The sequence below is a fragment of the Macaca thibetana genome, chromosome 20 (assembly GCF_024542745.1).
Source record: "Macaca thibetana thibetana isolate TM-01 chromosome 20, ASM2454274v1, whole genome shotgun sequence".
In the NCBI taxonomy this organism is placed as follows: Eukaryota; Metazoa; Chordata; class Mammalia; order Primates; family Cercopithecidae; genus Macaca; species Macaca thibetana.
Window position 1 is genome coordinate 61734503 of NC_065597.1, and position 11457 is coordinate 61745959.

At 45.0% G+C, this 11457-nt stretch overlaps 1 long non-coding RNA gene across 1 annotated transcript; it reads left to right on the plus strand.

The window, feature by feature from the left end:
• The first annotated feature begins 432 nt into the window (after positions 1 to 432).
• On the plus strand, positions 433 to 7693 carry LOC126944561 (uncharacterized). Its single transcript, XR_007722111.1, has 3 exons — positions 433 to 580; positions 3284 to 3370; positions 7173 to 7693. It is a non-coding gene; the product is annotated as an uncharacterized LOC126944561 (long non-coding RNA).
• Positions 7694 to 11457: the final 3764 nt, after the last annotated feature.

The window sequence follows — 11457 nt, forward strand, 5'->3', positions numbered from 1 at the left end:
TAGATAGTTACTGATGGAGGGTTATCTACTATGCCTTGGAGAATTGAGTGGGACCCACCTAAAAAAAAAAATCATGTTTAAAACCACTGCAAAAGTTGCAAGTTCCATGTCATTTTTTTTTTTTTTTTCTGTGACTGGGAGGAGCCTTATTCCAGGATCTTCTAGGAGTTATTGGTCAGATGGTGACTTGACTGCTGCTCCCTAAATAGAGCTTTCACATCCGAGATGACTCTTCTAACTTTCTGCAGAGCTCCCACATCTGTTCCTTCATTTGATCTAAATTTAACAGCATTCCTATGAGTCAGAGAAGTGAAGTAACTTGCTTACAGTCACACAGCCAAGCCAAACTTCCTGCCTCCCAGCTTACAAACAGAGGAGTGGGTCCACCCATCTTGATCCTGGGGTACTGACAAGAAATATTCTGGAGAAGTTAGATAGGGTAGAGGCAGAAGTAGAGGCAATTAAACATGAAGGATTGGGAAGGCAAAAGATGAACCAGCCAGCTGTAGTCTCTGGATGCATAAATGGAGAAGACCCGGAGAGGAAAACAGACGTTCTCTGTGTTTACCTGTAAGCACAGGTAAGTACAGAACCTTCTGGGAGAGCCCACTGATTTTGGTGGCAACAGCCTTCGTCAAGTGAAGATGGGAGGGAGTGAGCCTGCATCTTTAAGGATCACACAATCTCATTTTAATTATTAACTCACTGCATTATTAACGGACCAGCTGTGTGCGGCAGAAAACCAAGGGTCAGAACTCCAGGCCAACGATCCATTCCTGGTGCCACCTCCAGCCCAGTGGTCTCGAACGCTTCTCAGGACCCTTTCAGAACTTGACGAATGACAGCGAGACTTCCTTCCAGAAAAGTGCACGATTTGTCTGCAGTTTCAGGATTTGGCTAGGAATACGGTTGCAGGTATTTCCTGCTAGTGTCTTGAGGGGCTTTCCACATCCGGTCTCATGTAGTCCCAGGTCCCTTATATTTCTTGGTCCCTTTCTGAGTAATGATAACTCCTAAAGGTGGATGCAGGGAGAGGAGGAAGGGGAAGAGATGAGGAGGTAGGACTTAGCAGCACAGGCCTGAGTTATTTGGGGAAGAGAGGAAAATAAAGTTCTGTTTGCTGAATTGCCTTTCACAAGGCACTGGTCAAACAGACCTCTAAGTGGACAGTCACATGGACGAATGTGCATGCATGTGTGCATTCGTTTCCAAACTTTAGCCATGCAAAAACCACCTCCAAGCCTTTTGTTTCATTTCACTTGCATTGTGACTGTTTCCCTTTAAAGCAATACACTTGAATTTCTTTCCAAGGGAAACTTTATATTACTACCAGACCTGTGGAGCTTCAAATGTTATTTGAAAGGGATTAAACACTCCGAAAACCAAACAATAGTATTAAATCCTAGCTAGCCTCCATAACTGTCCTTCACTCTGAGCCCCAAGATGTACTTTCTATTTAAACAAAAAAGGAGGCAGGGTGTGGGGAGTGTGGAGGTGTTGGGGGATGAGAATAGCAAGGAAAAGAGATGTTAGACACTGAACTGAGACTTTATTTTGTATTTTTTTTGAGATGGAGTCTTGCCCTGTCACCCAGGCTGGAGTGCAGTGGCACGATCTCGGCTCACTGCAACCTCCGCCTTCCAGGTTCAAGCAATTCTCCTGCCTCAGCCTCCTGAGTAGCTGGGATTACAGGCGCCCACCACCAAGCCCAGCTAATTTTTTTTTTTTTCTATTTTAGTAGAGACAGGGTTTCACCATGTTGGCCAGGCTGGTCTCGAACTCCTAACCTCAGGTGATCCACCTGCCTTGGCCTCCCAAAGTGTTGGGATTACAGGCGTGAGCCACTGTGCCTGGCTTTTTTTTTTTTTCTTTTTGAGACAGAGTCTCACCATGTTGCCCATGTTGGAGCGCAGTGGTGCAATCACGGCTCACTGTAGCCTCCACCTCCCGGGTTCAAGCAATTCTCCTGCCTCAGCCTCCCAGGTAGCTGGGACTGTAGGCGTGTGCCACCATGCCCAGCTTATTATTATTATTATTTTTAATTTGTAGAGACAAGGTCTCACTATGTTGCCCGGGTTGGTTTCAAACTCCTGGCCTCAAGTGATCCTTCCGTCCCAGCCTCCCCAAAGTGCTGGGATTACAGGTGTGAGCCACCTCGCCCAGCACTGAGACTTTTGCTATTATCAGGACTGAAATGATTGCAAGAAGATTGTCACTTTCTCACCAAATGCTTCACTCTTACTTCATTCTCCACGCAATTGGGAAATACCATGATTTATTTAACAAATATTTATTCAGTTGCCTACTAAGCGTTCTTGGCCCTAGGGGAGAGGAGGGGAGGGCATGGGGAATAGACATGGGTCCTGCCCTTGTGGAGGGAATATTTTCACGGTGGAGACAGACAAACAACTAAGCGAAAAATAAAATAATTTCAAACGGGGTTGAGTACTATTTTAAAAACTAACAAGAGTTTACAATAGTGAGTTGTTGAGGCATGGGAGGTGCGAGGGTGGACTTCACATGCTGGAGGGAGGAGCAGGAGGTAATTTGGTCCTCCAGTGAGTGAGACCGGCGTTTCCAATAGAAAAGTCATGTTCAGGGTCGGATTCTTAAGCAGTGGGAAAGTGGTTAGCAGCTGTAACTCGATATCCCAGGCATAATCTGAAGGACACTACCGAGACCTGCTCTTTGCCCCTGATTCAATCAGAAAGCAAAGCAGATGTTGTATTAATAGTTTTCCAGTCCAATGGCCAAGAGAAAACAAAATATGTCATACATGCGGTTGTATTTAAAGGCAAGATTACAACACATGTTCAACAAACGTTCGCTGTTGCTGGAGCAAGGGGTTCCATTCGTAATTGCAGCTGAGTTAATCTAATGAACTGCAAATGAAGACGCCCCTTTTTTTTTTTTTTTTTTTTTTTTTTTTTTTTTTTGAGACGGAGTCTCGCTCTGTCGCCCAGGCTGGAGTGCAGTGGCGCGATCTCGGCTCACTGCAAGCTCCGCCTCCCGGGTTCACGCCATTCTCCTGCCTCAGCCTCCCGAGTAGCTGGGACTACAGGCGCCCACAACCGCGCCCGGCTAATTTTTTGTATTTTTAGTAGAGACGGGGTTTCACCGTGGTCTCGATCTCCTGACCTTGTGATCCGCCCGCCTCGGCCTCCCAAAGCGCTGGGATTACAGGCGTGAGCCACCGCGCCCGGCCGACGCCTCTTTTCAAGCGCAGCCAAAACCGTCAGGGTACACAGTATTTACAGTGTTTCCTCTCTTCTTTCCTTGCAAGGCCGCAACCTGCCATGCTGTTCTTAAGTGCCCAAGTGCCGGTGACAAGAGGGTTTCCCTTTGCCATCTGGACCTGATTGCCTTAGAGGTAAAGGTTCAATACCCTTAAGAAGTTAGATTCTAAAAAATTATAAATTGGTACCACTGCTTTTGATTGCAATTGATTAATTTCCAGATGGAGATTGCACAATCCGTGAAGACACACAACACTCTCTGAAGTCACTGCTCCATGCTGGGCCCCTCATCCCTGCCTGGGAGCTCGGTATCTCTACCCCCCACCTTACTAACCAGCACCTCTGCCTTCACTCAGAGCGCTCAGGACATGGGTGTAAGCCACTCAGAAACAGTTCTTGAATCTCAGGTTCAATACTGGCCTCCTAAATCCTAGCGACTCCCAGAGGAGTGAGAGGTGGGAGGTGGCAAGGATGAAAGGCTGATTTTAGCTCTGCATTTGGGGCCTCTTGAATCATCTTTGTTTGATGGGAAACTGGGAAGACTGGGGGAGGATAACGGATTAAGCTCATTCCATTGAAAAGAGCTCACTCAGATATCAGGAAAAAGCCAGATGATAATACTAGATTTACAAACCACAGGCGCTTTGCCTTCTCATCCCCTACAGGCTGAAAGTTCCAGGGTCATGACATTTTAGGCTCCTTGAGGCAGAGGGATTAGAGTATAGGCTTACGGACCCAGGCAGCCCTGGGTTCAAATCCCAGCTGTACCATTTACTGCGTGTTAAACGCTCATACATTGCTTAACCCCTTGAGCTTCAGTTTTCTTATCTGGGAAACGGGTATGACACCAGCTGCTTCTCAGAGTTGTCCTGAGGATGGGAGATGATGCCTATAAAAATGTCAAGGTCAGCCGGGCACGGTGGCTCATGCCTGTAATCCCAGCACTTTGGGAGGCCGAGGTGGGCAGATCATGAGGTCAGGAGATCGAGACCATCCTGGCTAACACAGTGAAACTCCATCTCTACTAAAAATACAAAAAAATTAGCCGGACATGGTGGCACATGCCTGTAGTCCCAGTTACTCTGGAAGCTGAGGCAGGAGAATTGCTTGAACCCAGGAGGCAGAGGTTGCAGTGAGCTTAGATTGCACGACTGCACTCCAGCCTGGATGACAGAGTGAGACTCCGTCTCAAAAAAAATGTCAAGGTTGTTGCCTGCCCTATAGTCGGCACCTGCGTTCAGTAAATAATAAGTTCTCACTGCCACCCTCACCTTCTCCAGATTTTCACTTTTCCCTCCTACTTTCCTCTGGAGGCTGCCTGCACTCTAAGCCATCTCTATGATGTCATCTAACCCAGATCTTTCCAATTCTTCCTAAGACCAGACGTTTTTCAGGGGCAATGCTGGGTGACAGCCATCAGTCCAAGCTGTAGCCAAGGAAAGTGCTCTATCCCTGTCCAAGGGTAATTCCCAAGTGGGTTCCCTGTAACAGTAACGAATGCCCATGAGCATTCCTTGCAAGAATTATTATTATTATTTTTGAGACGGAGTCTCACTCTGTTGCTTAGACTGGAATCCAGTGGCATGTTCTTGGCTCACTGCAACCTCCACCTTCTGGGTTCAAACGATTCTTCTGCCTCAGCCTCCTGAGTAGTTGGGATTACAGGCGCCTACCACCACGCCCAGCTAATTTTTGTATTTTTAGTAGAGACAGGGTTTCACCATGTTGGCCAGGCTGACCTCAAGTGATCCGCCCGCCTCAGCCTCCCAAAGTGCTGGGATTATAGGCATGAGCCACCACACCCGGCAATAATAATTTTATTTTAAAAGGAATTCTGTGGTCATATTAATTTAGGAAATACTTAGAGATTCACAGTGCACATTAGCATATTAAGGGTTCTGAGAAATCCTTTTAGCAAATAAACCCATTTAGCTTTGTTTATACTAACTTTCCCATTTGATCTGACCTGGTCACATCCTGTTATCCCTCCTCTTTTCTCGGAGTGCTTTCCTTTAACTCCTCTCAATTCATCCTCCCAAAACCCTCTTACCCAGTTTCACAGATGTGGAAATGGGGTTCAGAGAGGTGAAGTGACTTTCCCGTGATGACTCAGCTGGGTAGCACCAGAACCAGCTGCTTTCTTCCTGAGTCCAAGGCTCTTTTCTCTACATCTGGAAGAAACAGCTGAATACATCCCTTTCTGGTTAAACAACCATAGAATCTATCAATCATTGCCTGGGCTCCTGGGATGACATCGCCCAACAATTTCATTTTCTCAACAATGGGAAAACCAGAAAAGGGAAGTGATTTTTCCAAAAGTGACAGAAACAGGGGTGGCAGAGCCAGACCTGGGACCCAGCCTTTTCTTTTTTTTTTTTTGAGACGGAGTCTCGCTCTGTCGCCCAGGCTGGAGTGCAGTGGCCGGATCTCAGCTCACTGCAAGCTCCGCCTCCTGGGTTTACGCCATTCTCCTGCCTCAGCCTCCCGAGTAGCTGGGACTACAGGCGCCCGCCACCTCGCCCAGCTAGTTTTTTGTACTTTTTAGTAGAGATGGGATTTCACCGTGTTAGCCAGGATGGTCTCGATCTCCTGACCTCGTGATCCGCCCGTCTCAGCCTCCCAAAGTGCTGGGATTACAGGCTTGAGCCACCACGCCCGGCCGAACCCAGCCTATTAACCCCCATGCCAGGCCATCTTCACCCTATGCCTGGGGCCTACCTGTCTGGCTCAAACCCCTCAGTCATCTTCATTACAGTTTTCTTCCTTCCAATACTAGAATATTTTGTCCAATAGATCTTTCTGTGATAACAGAAATGTTCTATAGCTGTGCTATCCAATATGGCAACCACTAACTACATGTGGCTATTGGTCTCTTGAGATGTATCTAGTGCAAATAGGAAGTAAATGTTTAATGCTATTTAATTTTACTTAATTTACACTTGAATGGCCACACGTGGCTAATGCCTACCATATTGGACAAGGCAACTCTAGAAGTCAGAAATCAAGGCCAGGCACAGTGACTCATGCCTATAATCCCAGCATTTTGGGAGGCTGAGGCAGGAGGATTGCCTGAGCCCAGGAGTTCGAGACAAGCCTAGGCAACATAGGGAGACCTCATCTGTATAAAAATAGCCGGGCATGGTGGCACGCACCTGTAATCCCAGCACTGTGTGAGGCTAAGGTGGGAGGATCAGTTGAGCCCAGGAGTTCAAGACCAGCCTGGGCAAAATGGCAAATCCCTATCTCTGTAAAAAATTAAAAAATTATGGTAGCCTGAGCCTGTGGTCCCAGCTACTCGGGAAACTGAGGCAGGGGGATTGCTTGAAGTTGAGGCTGCAGTGAGCCATGATCCCGCCACTGTACCCCAGCCTGGGTTGACAGAGCAAGACCCTGTCTCAAAAAAGAAAAACAAATCATATCATATCAAGTCTACTGAGATCCACTCAGTGTAACTATCATATGAATAGAAGATCCTTGTAAGAACCGTTGAGGCTAAACTGCCCGGACCTTGTTGGGGGCTAAATTCCCTTTCATCAGGGCACAACCCGAGATGTCTTTGCTCAAAGCTATTTCTTCCTTCCCTGGCAGCATCCTACCCAGCTTCTAATCTAAGCTCAAACACACCCTCCTTCAGGAAGATTTGCTGTTCTACCTTCTCCCCACCAAGCAGAGTGAAGGGATTCTTCTTTGGAACTCCCACTCTCCTTTATTTATCTCCAGATGGATGAAAAAGGAAGAGGGTTTCTGTTTTGCTAAAAGCCCTCTGGTGAGCAAGTGGATGAAAGAGGAGAGAGTTTGCCTGGGGCAGGGGTGGAAGGGGTAGTTGTGGCAGGGGCATATCCTAGGTAGCTTGAGAGAGATAAAGAAGATGTAATTGGAGAAGAGGGGTGATAGGTGATTTAACCTTCTCCTGTATCTGCCTTACAACATCTTTAGTGAAAGTAGACATTACAAACCACAGTGACATGTGGATAAAACTCACGATGTTGGGGGAGAAGAACAAATCATATGCTTCACAATAAAAACACTCAATATCCTAGGAACAGAAGGGAACTTCTTCAACCAGATAAAGGGCATCTATGAAAAACCCAGAGCTAACATCACACTTAATCGTGAAAGACTGAAAGCTTTCCCCTTAAAATCAGAAATGAGAAAAGGATGTCTACTACTGCCACTGCTGTTCAACATTGTTCTGGAAAATTCTAGGCAGAACAAGTAGGCAAGAGAAAAGAAGAGGTATCCAGATCGGAAAGGAAGAAATAAAACTGTCTCTGTTTGACAGTTGTCACAATCTTGTACATAGAAGATTAGGAAGAAGCTACTAAAAATTACTTGAATGACTCAACAAGTTTAGTATGGTTGCAGGATACAAGATCAATATGCAAAAACCAGCTGTAGTTCTTCTATATGTTGACAAGAAGAAAATTTAGAATGAAATTAAGAAAAATCCATTTACAAGAGCATCAAAAAGAATAAAAAACAAGGCCAGGCATGGTGGCTCATGCCAGTAATCCCAGCACTATGGGAGGATGAGGAAGGAGGATCACTTGAGCCCAGGAGTTTGAGACCACCTGGGCAATATGGCAAGAATCCATCTCTACCAAAAATTTAAAAAAATCAGCCAGGTGTAGTGGCCATGCCTGCAGTCCTAGTTACTCAGGAGGTTGAGGTGGGAGGACCACTTGAACTCAGGAGTTTGAGGCTGCAGTGAGCTATGATCTGGTCACTGTACTCCAGCCTGGGTGTCAGACAGATCCTGTCTCTAAATGAAAATAAATAAACAAGCAAATAAATTTAAAAAAATATTTCAAAAAAGAATGAAATAGGAATACATTTAACCAAAGAAGTCTGAGGCTTTTTACACTGCAAAACTATATAACATTGTTGAAAGAAACTAAAGAAGACCTAAATAAATGGAAAGACATCCCATGTTTATAGATGGAAAATTTAATATTAAGATAGCAGGCCGGGCGCGGTGGTTCACGCCTGTAATCCCAGCACTTTGGGAGGCCGAGACGGGTGGATCATGAGGTCAGGAGATCGAGACCATCCTGGCTCACACGGTGAAACCCCATCTCTACTAAAAATACAAAAAATTAGCTGGGCGTGGTGGCGGGCGCCTGTAGTGCCAGCTATTCGGGAGGCTGAGGCAGCAGAATGGCGTGAACCTGGGAGGCGGAGCTTGCAGTGAGCCAAGATCCTGCCACTGCACTCCAGCCTGGGCGACAAAGCGAGACTCTGTCTCGAAAAAAAAAAAAGATAGCAAAACTTTTCAAATTGATCTACAGATTCAATGCCATCCATCCTTTCAAAATACTAGCTAACTTTTTTGCAGAAATTAACAAACCAGTCCTAAAATTCATATGGAAATTCAAGAGAATCAGAACAGTTAATCTTTAAAAAGAACAAAGTTGGAGGGCTCATACTTCCTGAGCACTAAAACTTAGTACAAAGCTAGTAATCAGATAGTATGGAATTGACGTAAGGACAGACATATAGATCACTGTACTAGGCTTGACGGTCCAGAAATAGACCTTCACATTTTGGATCAATTGATTTTCTACAAGGGAGCCAACACAATTCAGTCTTAAAAATGGTGGTAGAACAACAAAGTAGCTACATTCAAAGAATGAAGTGAACCCCTTAACTCACGCGGTAAACAAAAACTAATTCAAAATGAGGCCGGCGCGGTGGCTCAGGCCTGTAATCCCGGCACTGTGGGAGGCTGAGGCGGGGGGATCACGAGGTCAGGAGATCGAGACCATCCTGGCTCACACGGTGAAACCCCGTCTCTACTAAAAATACAAAAAATTAGCCGGGGGTGGTGGCGGGCGCCTGTAGTCCCAGCTACTCGGGAAGCTGAGGCAGGAGAATGGCGTGAACCTGGGAGGCGGAGCTTGCAGTGAGCTGACATCACGCCACTGCACCCCAGCCTGGGCGACAGACAGACTCCGTCTCAAAAAAAAAAAAAAAAAATAGATTTAGCTCTTTTAAATAGATCCACAGTGGCTATATTCATAAAGTTAAAAATTGGAAATAGCCTTAATGTCCAACTATAGGATATTGGTTTAAATTGTGATAAGACTTGGCCGGGCGTGGTGGCTCACACCTGTAATCCCAGCACGTTGGGAGCCCGAGGCGGACGGATCACGAGGTCAGGAGATTGAGACCATCCTGGCTAACGCGGTGAAACCTCGTCTCTACTAAAAATACCAAAAAATTAGCCAGGCGTGGTGGCGGGAGCCTGTAGTCCCAGCTACTCGGGAGGCTGAGGCAGAATGGTGCGAGCCTGGGAGGCGAAGTTTGCAGTGAGCCGAGATGGGGCCACTGCACTCCAACCTGGGTGACAGAGCAAGACTCCATCTCAAAAAAACAAACAAACAAACAAAAAAACTAATTCAAAATGGATCAAAGACCTAAATGCAAGCATTAAAACTATAAAACTCTTGGAAGAAAACATATGAGGAAATCTTCATGACCTTGGATTAGTCAATGGATTCCCAGATATGATACCCAAAGCATAAGCAACAAAAGAAAAAAAAGAAATATTGGACTTTATTTTTTTAAGAGATGGGGTCTTATTATGTTGCCCAGGCTGGACTTGAAATCCTAGGCTCAAGTGATCCTCCTACCTCAGCCTCCTGAGTAGCTGGGACTGAAAACGTGTACCGCCATGCCCAGCTAAATTTCAAAACGGAAAACTTTTGCACTTCAAAGACATTAAAGTGAAGACAACCCGCAGAATGAGACAAAATTTTCACAAATTGTATATCTGATAAGAGACTTGTGCCTAGAATCTATAAAGAATGATTACCACTCAATAATGAAAAGACAAATAACCCAGTTAAAAATAGGCAAAGGATCTGAATAGACATTTCGCCAAAGAAGATAAACAAATGGCCGATAAACACATGAAAAGATGCTCAACGTCATCTGCCATCGGGGAAAAGCAAATCAAAACCATAATGAGACACCACTTCACACCCACTAGGGTGGCTATAATAAAAAAGACAGATCGTAATAACTGTTGGCAAGGATGTCGTGAAATTCGAACCATCATCACACATTGCTGGTGGGAATGTAAAGTAGCACAGAGCTTTGAAAAACTGTTTGGCAGTTTCTCAAAAACTTAGAGTTACCATATGACTCAGCAACTTCCCTCATAGGTATATAGAAGAGAAATGAAAACATATGTCCACACAAAAACTTGTACATGAATGTTCATAGTCGTATTATTCATAATAGCCAAGAGCGGAAACCACCCAAATGGTCAACTGATGAATGAATAAATAAAATGTGCTGTATACATACAATGAAACACTCTTTGTCAATAATGAAGACCTGATCCCTGCTGCAACATGGAGGAACCTAAAAGCATTATGGTAAGTGAAGGAAGTCAGATTCAAAGGTCCGTGATTCCATTATAAATGGCATTCCATCTGTGGAATTCCATATATGGAATGTCTAGAATAGGAACACTTCCTTTCTATAGAGACAGAAAGGAAATTAGGAGTTGCCAAGAGAGGATGGGGAGACTGGTGGGTGATGGCTAAGAAGGTGGCCGTGTTTCTTTTTGGGGTAATGAAAATGTTCTGAAATTGATTGTAGTGATGGAGGTACAACTCTGAATATACGGAAAGCCACTGACTTGTACATTTTAAATTGGTGACTTGTATGGTATACGAATTACATCTCAATAATGCTGGTTTTCTTTTCTTTCTTTCTTTATTTTAATAGACAGGGTCTTACTCTATTGCCCATGCCGGAGTGCAGTAGTGCAATCATAGCTCACTGCAACCTTGAACTCTTGGGCTCAAGCAATTCTCCCACCTCAGCCTCCCAAGTAGCTGAGACTATAGGCATTTGCCACCATGTCCAGCTAATTTTCTTTATTTTTTGTAGAGACGAGGTCTTGCTATGTTGCCCAGGCTGGTCTCGAACTCTTTGGCTCAAGTAATCCTCCTGCCTTGGCTTCCCAAATTGCTGGAATTAGAGGCATGAGCCATCACACCCAGCTAAAAAAGCTCTTAAAAAAAAAAAAGTTGCATACGGATACATACAACATAGGATTTATATGAGAATATTGAAATATGCAAACAATACTATTATTTAGAACACATACAAGTGCAGCGAAGGCATAAAGACACGCATGTGGATTATAAAGGCGCAATTTTAGGGCGGTAAATACAAGCCCAGGAGGGGATGGTTAGTTAGTTCATGG